Raw genomic sequence first — 12,164 nt, 5'->3', positions numbered from 1 at the left:
ATAGTGATCAAAACAGCATGGTACTGGCACAAAAACAGAGAGATAGATGTATGGAACAGAATAGAGAGCCAAGAGATGAATCCAGCCACCTACCGTTATCTGATCTTTTACAAGCCAATTAAAAATACTGAGTGGGGAAAAGATTCCCTATTTAACAAATGGTGCTGGGCTAACTGGATGGCGACCTGTAGAAGACTGAAACTAGACCCACACCTTTCACCATTAACTAAGATAGACTCACTGGATTAAAGATTTAAACTTAAGACATGAAACTATCAAAATACTAGAAGAAAATGTAGGGAAAACACTTGAAGAAATCAGCTTGGGTGAAAATTGTATGAGGAGGACCCCTTGGGCAATTGAAGCAATGTCAAAAATACACTTTTGGGACCTGATCAAACTAAAAAGCTTCTGAACAGCCAAGAACACAGTAAATAAAGCTGGTAGACAGCCCTCAGAAGGGGAGAAGATATTTTCTGTTTATGTCTCAGACAAAGGTTTAATAACCAGAATCCATAGAGAACTCAAACGTATTAGCGGGAAAAAAAAACAAGTGATCCCATCTCAGGGTGGTCAAGGGACTTGAAAAGAAATTTCTCTAAAGAAGATTGGTGCATGGCCTACAGATGTATGAAAAAATGCTTACCATCCTTAATCATCAGAGAAATGCAAATCAAAACTACTTTGAGACATCACCTAACTCCAGTAAGATTAGCTCATATCACAAAATCCCCAAACCAAAGATGTTGGAGTAGATGCAGAGAAAAGGGAACACTTCCACACTGCTAGTTGGAATGCAAATTAATTTGTTCCTTTTGGAAAGACATCTGGAGAACACTTAGAGAACTAAAAATAGACCTGCCATTTGATCCTGCATTCTTTTATTAGGTATATATCCAGAAGACCAAAAATCACATTACAACAAAGATATTTATATCAGAAAGTTTCTTGCAGCCCAATTCATAATTGCTAGGTCATGGAAGAAGCCCAAGTGCCCATGACCCATGAATAGATCAATAAATTGTGGTATATGTACACCATGGAATATTATGCAGCCCTAAAGAAAGATGGAGACTTTACCTCCTTCATGTTTACATGGATGGAATTAGAAAATGTTCTTCTTAGCAAATTATCTCAGAAATGGAAGAAAAAAGTATCCAATGTACACAGCCCTATTTTGAAACTAATTCATAGTTTTCATAGGAATGTTATAACCTAATTATAGCCTTAGAATATGGGAAAGGGGTGGGAGAAGGGAGGACAGAGGTGGATGGGGGAAGGAAGGGTGATTGGTGGGGTCACCTCTGTGGTTTATCCTACAAGGGTACAAGTGAATCTTTCTAAAAGCAGAGTATGAATGTCTTAACTCAATAACTAAGAAAAGGACATGAAGGCTATGTTGACAAGTTTGATGAGAATTTTTCAAAATGTATATGAAAAGAGCACACTGTACCCCATGATTGCATTAATGTACACAGTTATGCTATAAGAAATAAAAAAAAATACTACACACAAGAAAAGTAATGAAAATGCTTTCTGTAATAAGAAAAAAGATAACTACACTGTAAAAATAAAAAAATTAAAAAGACTGCACGTATTGGTTGCATTGGTAGTGTACACTTAAAACTCCTTGGTCAGAAAGGTGTATTACAAACATTTTCTATCGGTCTGTAGCTTATCCATTCATTCATGTAGCGACATCTTTTGATGACTCAAAACTTATAATTTTTATGCATTCTTTTTTTATGTTATTATTGAGGTTTTGTTTTCTGCAAAAATAGCAGCCTATGTAAAAATTCATGAAGTTGTTGTGGAGGATGGTGATGTAATTCTATCCATGTTGAAGGGGCCAAGGCCACTGCCAGAGTCATGTGGGGTGGCATAGTAGGAGCCTTAAGGCCAGACAGGCAGCTGCCATACCAGTCATCCATTTGCCAGGAGAATGAAAGGAGAAAACCTGGGGACACCCTGGACACCGTCTGCCCATTGCAAGTGCCACTTATCATCATGGGCCCCATCATCTCCTGTTTCTTCTCCCATCTCTTGGGCAAGAGGCATATGTCCACTTTGATGGTTGGATTGGATGCTGCTCTCAGGACAACCAGCCACTCTGTGTAAAGTGAAGTTAGGGGATCTAGAGAGTTACCACCATTCATTCCAGGGTTTTAATGTGGAAACAGAATATAAGAACATTTATTTCACAGTATGGGATATTGGTAGACAACATATAATTTTAGGCCTCTCTAGAGGCATTACTTCCAGGATACCCAGGGCCTTATTTTCCTGGTAGATAGCAATGATCATGATAGCAGTGATAGTGGCAGAAATCAGCATGGGGCAGAAGAGCTGCAGAAAGTGCTTCTGGAAGAAGAGGAGGAAGGTGCCGCACTGCTGCTTTTTGTGAACACATGGGATTTGCCGAGTGCCATGGCTGTCAGGGAAATGACAGATAAATTAGGTCTTCAGTCTCTTTGTAACAGAACATGGTCTGTTCATGCCACTTGTGCTATACAAGGACCTGGTTTGCACAAGAGATTTTGACTGTCAAATGAGCTTTCCAAACAGCAGCTGAAACTGGGTGTCTGATCAAGGATGTGTTTAGTACAATTGGTTGAGACTTGTTACAACAAAATTAGTTTGCATCTTGGTTATTAAACAGTATCTGGGACTGCTTGGGCAGAATAAACTTACTCTGTGCTACTTACTGTTTATGAAGTATAATTTTGCTATTTAGCAATATACTTAGTTTTGAAGAAATTCTCCTTGAGGAAAAAAAAGCATTCTATTTTAATTTTACCTCCCTTTAGCCTAAATGCCTGGACATAGCTATTGTAAAACCTTTAAATAAATCTGTTTTGAATTTTTTTTAGTTCACAACAAATAATGTTTTAAAGTTATTCCCCTGATGCTTTACTGATATCTTTATCATTCCTGGGACAGCCTGCTGATTTAAACATGTAGCATTTCACTTGTATTTATCTCTCTTCCTTGCCAAAAAGATGTTCTAATACTAGTAGCTTGTGGCACCCAGGGTAAGGCTCCAAGACGTGATTCAGCTCTCTTGCATTAAGAAACGTATTTTCCTCTACATTGACTCCTGGTCTCCGTCAGCCAAATTTACCTGTGTGTAATTTGAATTTGATAGCTAATTAGTTCTGTGCTGGTTGCAGAGTTCATACTGAGATGGTCTTCTTTTATATTATTTTTTTTACGTTGCATTTTGCTTTTGGACGTGAGTCTGACTCTCTGCCTAGTAGACATGATCATTCTGCTGATGCTTTATTGTTCATAGGTGAACATATCTCCATTATGAGTTTTTGGAAAAGTCATCAAATTAATGAATATGTTTTCTTCCTAACTTATTTAGAAGTATTTTGAATAAAATAATAAAACATGAAAATATTCATGAAGTTACTCTCCCATATTTTCCTACTGGTACTTCATAGGTGTAAATTTTTAGTTTGAAAGATTTTGTTCAGCATTTTGAAAATACAATAATTCTATTTTTCTGTAGTGACTCTTAGATTAATGGGGAAGTCATTACTTAGAATTTTTATTGCTTATTTGGTGCTAATACATATATATTTTTCCTCGCTACCATAAAATTTTCCCTTCATCTTTAGTTTTAAGCTAATGCATATTATGCCATTAAATGTGGCTTTCTTTGTACCCTTCTCAGGTATGTGCAGTGCTTCTCGAGTCTCTAACTTCTTACCTTTTATCAGCCTTGGAAATGTTTTGACCATTATTTTCTCATACATTGTTTCTTCCAAATTCCATCTTATTCCCCTCTGTATGCCCAATTTTATGCACACATACACACAACTTTTTCTTTACTCTTTTTTATGTTTACTTGGTGTTTTTTCTATAATTACCACACTGTACATCTCTTTGTAACTTTGGCATGGATGTATTCTCCTTTTTATCTCCAGTTTACTAAACTTCTCTTCAACTTTAAGTTAATTGATTAATTTCTTTATTTTAGTTATTGGATTTTTTTAATTTTCTGTTTTTGCATTTTTATGTTTCCTATTTTGTGATAACTTCTTTTAATTTAGCAAGATTTTTCAAACATGAGCTTTGGTCCTTATGAAACCTGATATTTATATTATGTAGTACTCTGATGTAGTCCATCTGAACCCTGCCTAAAAACCTGTTGTATTTACTAATATCCTCTCCTTCTAACAGAACCTGATTCTGCTAAAAATGAACTGAATTGTTATATAAGAAGTCCTTATACCTAAACATTTTTATCCTATGGGAAAGCTCAGGCAAATACAGGAAACTTATATAACAGTCCGTTCAACAATTCTAGCTGAGTCTGGCCACTGAGTCCTCCCAGCACATGTATCAAATATATGAATGAAGAAAACTTTAGATCATTTAAACTCCACGACTTAAATTATTCCCAAATATTCCAATTTTTCCAGCTGAGATTCCAAATATTGTCAAGCTGAAGTAAGCTTTCCCGTGACTCTCTATTTGAAATCTGACAAATGGAACTATAAACAAAATAAAATGATTGCCTTATTGCCATGAAGATTTGAGAACTTGTATAGAAAAATACAAAATGAGATGATAATTTGGGATAAAACAAAAATCTGAGGAGTTTCATAATAAATCTGTAATACTCTGGTTTCAGGACCAAATACATAAACACCTGCCAGCTCTTGAAGAGCGTATCCATCAGGGCTGACAGGGACTGAGGAAAATGTTCTTGGAATCTGATGGAGAGGAACTTTTGTCATGTAGTAGAAAAAAATTTGGCATCACTGCCCCATTACCAAAAATATAACATACTTAATGGAGTCACGATTACAGCTAAGGAAAATTCCCAGCCATTAAGTTGAAAGTACTACCTGGCTTCTCCAGCTGCTTATAATAACATTCTAGAGTAGAGATATAAATTAAAGAATAAACGGTTCAGTTCCCAAGTAAAATTTAGAGAAAATACACAGAGAACCTGGAACAGTCTTTACAGTCAACAAAATATTCTCAAAGTATGGACGACCTCAAAACAAAAATCAGATCCAGAACACTGCTAGAAAATCCTGCCTGCAGGGTAAAGACAGAGCCAAGGTCTGAGAGAAAACCCCTTTATTAAAATCCCGGAACGATTTAACATGTTTTCTTATAAATATTTCAGAAAGACATAAGACCTCTAAGAATCTTAAGGGTACACCTTGCAGATATAATTAAATAAAATGATTTCTATGAATCTTAAGGTCCACAGTAATGGGGACTGCCAGTGTGACTTCACTCACACTGAAGACAGTGAAAGACTTAAGTGGAAGATATATATATATATATATTATTTTTATTTTTTGAGACAGAGTCTCACTATGTCACACTCAGTAGAGTGCCATGGTATCACAGCTCATAGCAACCTCAAACTCTTGGGCTTGAGCAATTCTCTTTCCTTAGCCCCCCAAGTAGCTGAGACTATAGGCATCTGCCACAATGCCTGGCTATTTTTTTTTGTTGCTGTTGTAGTTGTCATTGTTGTTTAGCAGGCCTGGGCCAGGTTCTAACCTGCCAGCCCCGTGAACATGGCCAGCACCCTAACCACTGGACTACAGGTGCCGAGCCTAAGTGGAAGATATTTATTTGTAGATATAGCTTTTGCCTACTGAATTGAATTACAATTATGCATAGTAATGGGCAATGTTTCAAGGGAATTATAGCAGCCTACATTTAAAGGGATAAGGGAAGTATGAAATAAAAAGAGCACTATATTCCCAAATATCTAGAAGCATTAAACTAAAGTATAAATGTCACTCAAATAGCAAGATGGAGCCATGTGCTATAATCATTTTCAAAGAACAGGCCTGGGTCCTAATCAAATAATGGCATATAGATTCTAATCAAATACAGAATAACAACTGCTGTGTGCCTTTTTTTTCCTCTATTTTTCTTAGGGAAAATGTCTGTTGAGGTAATCCCATCACTGAATGTACAGAAGGGCACATCTAAATGAAAAAAGAAAGAAAGAAAGAAAGAAAAACGAAAACAAACAAAAATTCTGCACCTGGCTGATTGCAGTAGTTCACACCTATAATCCTCACATTCTGAGAGGCTAAGACAGGAGTATCACTTAAGCTCAGGAGTTTGAAATTGGCCTGAGCAAAGGGAGACCTCATCTCTACCAAAAATAGCAAAATTAGCCAGTCTTCCTGGAGGGTGCCTGCAATCACAGCTACTCTAGAGGCTGAGACAGGAAGATCGCTAGAGCCCAGAAGTTTGAAGTTGCTGTGAGCTATGTGGGACTGAAGAAAGGAAAAGGCTGAAGCCACAGGGCTCTAGGCTAGGCAACAGAGTGAGACTCTGTCTCAAAAAATAAAAATAAAAAATTGCACCTGAAAAGCTCTTATTTGCGTGTGGGTCTAATATAAATGACAAGATTCTTGACATGAGCTTGCTGTTATATAGTCTTTGGAAAATCCTGGGAAAGAGTGAGTACATTTTGCTTGAGGGGTGTATATGAGTAATTTATGTTCAGAAGAAATACTAATTGTAGTAGAGAAAACTGATGCAAGAGGTACTTGTATGGGCACAAAGACAAGGGAACACTCAGGCCCTGTTAGTGGGACTGCAAACTAGTACAGCCTTTATGGAAAGAAATATGGAATTTTCTCAAAGAACTAAAAGTAAACCTTCCTTTGATCTTGCCATCTTATACCCCCCCAAAAACCAAAGTCATTTCACTTTAAGGACATTTGCACTTACATGTTTATAGCAGCTCATTTCACAATTGCAAAGATGTGGAAGCCCAGTGCCCATCAACCCATGAATGGATTAATAAAGTGTGACATATGGATGCCACGGAATACTATTCAGCTATAAAAATGGAGATTTTGTATTTTTCGTAATAACCAGGAAGAATTTGAATAACAGTCTCCTGAGTATCACAAGAACGGGAAAACAAGCATCACATGTGCCTAAGTACTAAGTCGAAACTAGAAGATTAACAACTATGTACTCACATGAGAGAAAAGCTCAAACTCAAGGAAGATAGGAGAGGAAAAGAAAAAGCACATCATGTTTCCACTCTTCAACGACCCCTTTAAGTCTGTTTGGGCCTCATATCTTGGGGACTACTTTATAGTTTTTGGTTCATGATTCTTGATGTATTGAATTGATGAGTAATTCTTTGTGGTGGAAATAAGTAGAACTTTAATTTCTCACAGACTTCAACTGATCTTGTTAAGATTTAAAAATGAATTGCAAAAACAAGTGTGCTGATTTTATAGGACTGTGTTTTTCATGGGTTAAGACTGAGTTGCCGTAGGCAGTTCTAGCATCCTCATGCTTACTCAGTTTTGCTCAATCAAAATCTTCCGATGGATTGCTCAGTGTTAGTCACCATGTACCAGATCCAGAGTCCAGTAATTCCCATAAGTCCATGATGTCATTTAGAAGAGGAAACTTTTGTTTACTACATTCATCATCCTGGTCTTTTTGCACCATATATTTCAACATCAGCTTTCTAAATTTAGGAAAATGATGTCACAAATTGACTGTTACTTGAAATTCCTGAAGTTAAGTTCTAGTCACACAGGGTAAAACATTGATGTCATGTTGGTGCTCCAGATAATCATTAAAGTGCCATTTGCCTATACTCTGACTACATTTTATAACTCTTAAAGTACAAAGTAATCTAAAGTATCAACTCAATCTCCTTGAATTTCTGATTTTGAAAAAAGTGCTCATAATTTACAAGGGAAAGCTGTATGTACATAGGTTCGAGAATCTTAAAACTTGTCCCATCTTAAGTGAATGTGAGGTAATGGAAGCAAACATTCTAAAAACACGTAATTCAGACACAGGACAGTAATTTTGTATTCGCAAGTCTCATTGACCAGGCTATTTTTCAAGGCACTGTCATATGGATGACGTACATTTGAAGACCTCAAACTAGTGAACACAAAATAAATTTTCACAATAAAACAAGAATGGTAATGAGTGATTACTTGGGTAAATTCATGTTATTCATTTGGAAACTGATCTATAAGCCATAATAGATAATGAAAAATTGTGAGATAATTTTTTTTTTAAATTTATTGTTGGGGATTCATTGAGGGTACAGGAAACTAGATTACACTGATACTGATTGCATTTGTTAGGTAAAGTCCCTCTTACAATAGCGTCTTGCCCCTGAAAGGTGTGGCACACACCAAGACCCTCCCCTTTCCTCTCTCTGCTATTCATTTCCCTACCCCTTCCCTCCTTCTTTCTTTCTCTGTTCTCCCCTTCCCCCACACCCACCATGTCATTAATTGTCATTAATTGTGCTTATATCAAAATTGAGTACATAGGATTCATGCTTCTCCATTCTTGTGATGCTTTACTAAGAATAATGTGTTCCACTTCTCTCCATGTTAATAAAAAAGCTGTAAGTTCTCCATTTTTAATGGCTGGATAGTATTCCATTAAATGCTAATTATCTTGATACTCAGGAAAAATAATTACAAATATGTAATTTTTATATAGTCTTAGAAATTTTACTTTTTTTTCAAATAATGGTTAAAAACTATATGAATTTCATGTTGCTTGTTTCTGTGTCCTGTTTACATTTTTCTCAAATATAAAGTTGAAAAATTAAGTGTCAAGGTGTTTATGGAGGTGAATGTATCTTTCTTTATTGTGGTCAAAAATATGCCAAATAGTATTTTAAAATAGGCAAATTTACTAATACATGTAATTAAACAAACACAAAACTATGCTCAAACCCAAGATAAATATTCTAACAGTGGTCAACAAGTTTAAAAAGAAGGAATAATATTTTATAATAATAGAAAATGTTCCTATTAACAATGTTTTATTAAAACCTCAAAATAGATAAATTTCTAGAAAAAATGTGAAGTTATGGGGGTGGCACCTGTGGCTGAAAGGAGTAGGGTGCTGGCCCCATATGCAGAGGTGGCAGGTTCAAACCCAGCCCTGGCCAAAACTGCAACAAAAAAAAAAAGAAAGAAAAGAAAAGAAAAAAAAAGAAAGAAAGAAAAAAAAAGAAAAATGTGAAGTTATAACATTAAAAAATTAAATGTAGCATACTTTACATATTTAGCCCAAGTGGAGGATAGGAATAGTCTTTTATTCTCCCTTTAGAAGCTCCCATCATATATGTCAGATTGAGGTACTAATAAAGTGAAAATATTTCCTATTTATTATTATAATTTACAAATTAAACAAAATATGACTATTAGGGAAAAATGTAATTGGGAAACTGTATCTTGTTTCTTTTCCAGATAATATCAGATAGTTTAGAAGTGTCCTTTCTCTCTGTCTGCTCTTAAAATGTGCCTTTTAATCCATATTTCTTGCCACTAACAGCCAATTCTAATGCATCATTTAAACAGTCTATGCCTACTCTATATTCTAAGCCTGACAAGCTCTGCAGTCTATTTTTTTCTCAGTGATATCAAACTGGAAGAGCCAAAGTGAATGTTTGCACAGGACCAAGACCAATCTTCTCTTTAACTGGGATCTAGGGGAAACCCAGATTTCCTCCAACAGGGAACCACTGGAAGTCCGATAGAGGCCAAAGTGATGAACACTTAAACAATTATTATAGGATGAAGAGTGGGTGGAGTCGTTTGGGGAACATGAACTTTACTGAAAATTCATGGGAAAAATCTATGACAGAAGGGAGCACTCGAAATATAATTGACAAAGATCAACCCTTTCCAGAAGGAAAAACTGAAAATTGTAGAGATGATGATGTTTTCATGATGAATGAAAACCTCCTCTAACCTCTTGAAAGAGAGAGGACATAGGGGAGAAGCAGACAATGGATCTTGCATCACCTCAATTACCAAAATAAAAATTAAGACTCGTTTTAACATTTCTGTCTCCTTTATCAAGGTTCTACATTTTAAAATAGCATTTGTATATCATAGCACTCAGCCTATGAAAATATCATATTCTCAATGACAGAGATTGTACTCTTTCAGGGAAAAATAGTTATAATTTTACTGCTCAAAACAGTATTTGCACTTTTTTTTACTCATTTAAGTATATAATGGATTAAATTTTAAGATATCTTGTTTTTAGGAAGCTGCTCACAAGTCACAGAGTTAAACTAAAACAACAAATGTTAAAGATAATTTAGTTAAAGAAAACATTCTATTTTATGAGTTAAAATATAAATCCCTAGTTCTTAAAACAGAAATCTAGACTCTTGCCAAGATAATTTTATACTCTGTCACGTAGGCAGGAGTTTGCTCTTGAAAAAAGAAGAAAACATTTCTGTTGTTTTTATAAGGACATTGCAAAATTTTCAACCTGCCAATTGCAAGTCAATTTGGTAAAGCACTTGTGCCTAATATGCCTTTTGGTAAGAAAATCTTAACTATCTATTTTCAGCAGCTATCAATGGCGTGCCCAGAAGCTACGCTGTCATTCTGAATAGATTCATTTGACTTATCACTTGAAAATAAGGTAGTTTCCTAGGATCAAACACATACAGATGTCTGAGACTTATGGTACAAATTAGAGGGTGAAAATGGTCTTAAGAGAGCCAATCTGTTTAAAATGCAAAATTGTCTTTTAAAAATTCCCCTTATGGAAATGCAGCTCTCACTGAAGTTTTGTCTACACTGGTAATCATTCTCCGTGAGATTTGCCAGCGTTCGCTGTCTATCCCCACTGGAAGAAAATGGATGTTTTCCATCTGCAGCAAAATAGAGTCAAAACAAATGTATTTAAATTGGAAACATTTGTGACTGAAAGAGCTGTTCTCTATGAAAACATCTGGTTGCACTTTTAAGTCATTGCCAAATAAACGCATGCTGGAAAATCTATTTTATGCCACACATGGTCGCCCATGTAGTCGTAGCCTAAACCTGTTTTCGTTTGAGGTCAACACCCTATTTTAGGAAGAAAAGTACAGATTTGTGAGTGTGCACTGAGTTTTTAACAGTACTGCTGGAATGGACATCGAAGTTTGAACACGTCTACTTTCTTCCAGACGGAGAAAAGAAAATGACAGAAAGTGCTTTTGATAGTTCTCAGGTAGACCAGGCAAAGATGGAAATAATGATGGTTGTGGGACAGATCAAATAACTACTTATTTGTGAACAAAGACGGCTTCTGGGTTTTCGTTTCAGCTAGCTCTGGCCGTTATTGTTCTTTTTATTTACATGGACTCAGATCCCCGAAAAGATGCAAAGGGATGATATTTCAGAGTATTTGGTTGACTAGGTTTATTTATTGGGGTAAGTAAATCTCCCAATACCAGTGGCTTTAACACAATAGATGTTCTTTTTCACTCAAGCCTAATGCAGATGTTTTAGGCTGGTGGGCAACTTTCCACATTGTTGGTCAGGGATCCAGAAACTGATCCTCTCAAACACTAGGGCTAAAGATCATGGAAAATTGTTTTGCATCTGATCATCAGAGAAAGTTCATATAGGCACATGCTGGAGGGTTTTATGGGCTTGTCCTAAAACTGTGTACAGCACTTCCTTCCATGCCCCATTGACTATACTTTATGAAAGGAAGGCTCAGAAAGGCCCTCTAGCTGTGTACCGGGAAAAACAGGCTGTGAGTTTTGGTGAATGCAAGCTACCTCTGCTACACCCAGGACTGGGGATAGAGAGAAAGTTCTTTGAAAACTAAAACATGATACTTGGTAGTTTGTTACGTAGATAATGCAGTTGTCAGATAGGGTCGTAGTTACCATTTTACAAAAAATGTTACTGGCTTCTGCCTCTCCTTATCACAAAAGTCATATCTGTAAACCTGTAAAGTAAGCCTTGAGTATCTGGAAAGTGCCTCATAGTCACTCCACCTTGTGTCTGCTGGGCAGCTGCCAGTGTCACTGTCTTTACTCATCATGTACCATTTCCTACCAAACCTTCTATCATCTCCTTGGATCATCTGCAAGGTGTTGCTGCTTCTAAACATTATATGTATTTGAAGGCAAGGCAACATAAGCCTTTGGGATGTGCAGTTTACACAAAGTACAGGCAAAATGGGGGCAAGGCTGTTAGGGATTCCAGCACCGCTGCTGTGTCCCCCCTGGTCACTTAGATCCTTCCCAAACTTCTCCTTCACCTTCCTGCACCCCTGCTCTCTGTAGAGCTCAGGTGTTAGTCTTAAGCTAAGTTCTGTCTTAGGCTCTTATAAATGTCTGTGCATGTCTAGGCATGTCTAAATCCTCT

The sequence above is a fragment of the Otolemur garnettii genome, unplaced genomic scaffold, assembly GCF_000181295.1.
Source record: "Otolemur garnettii isolate 467f Iridium unplaced genomic scaffold, OtoGar3 scaffold00005, whole genome shotgun sequence".
Taxonomy (NCBI): Eukaryota; Metazoa; Chordata; class Mammalia; order Primates; family Galagidae; genus Otolemur; species Otolemur garnettii.
The sequence above is the reverse complement of the archived record's forward strand: the minus strand, read 5'-3'. Positions refer to the sequence as shown.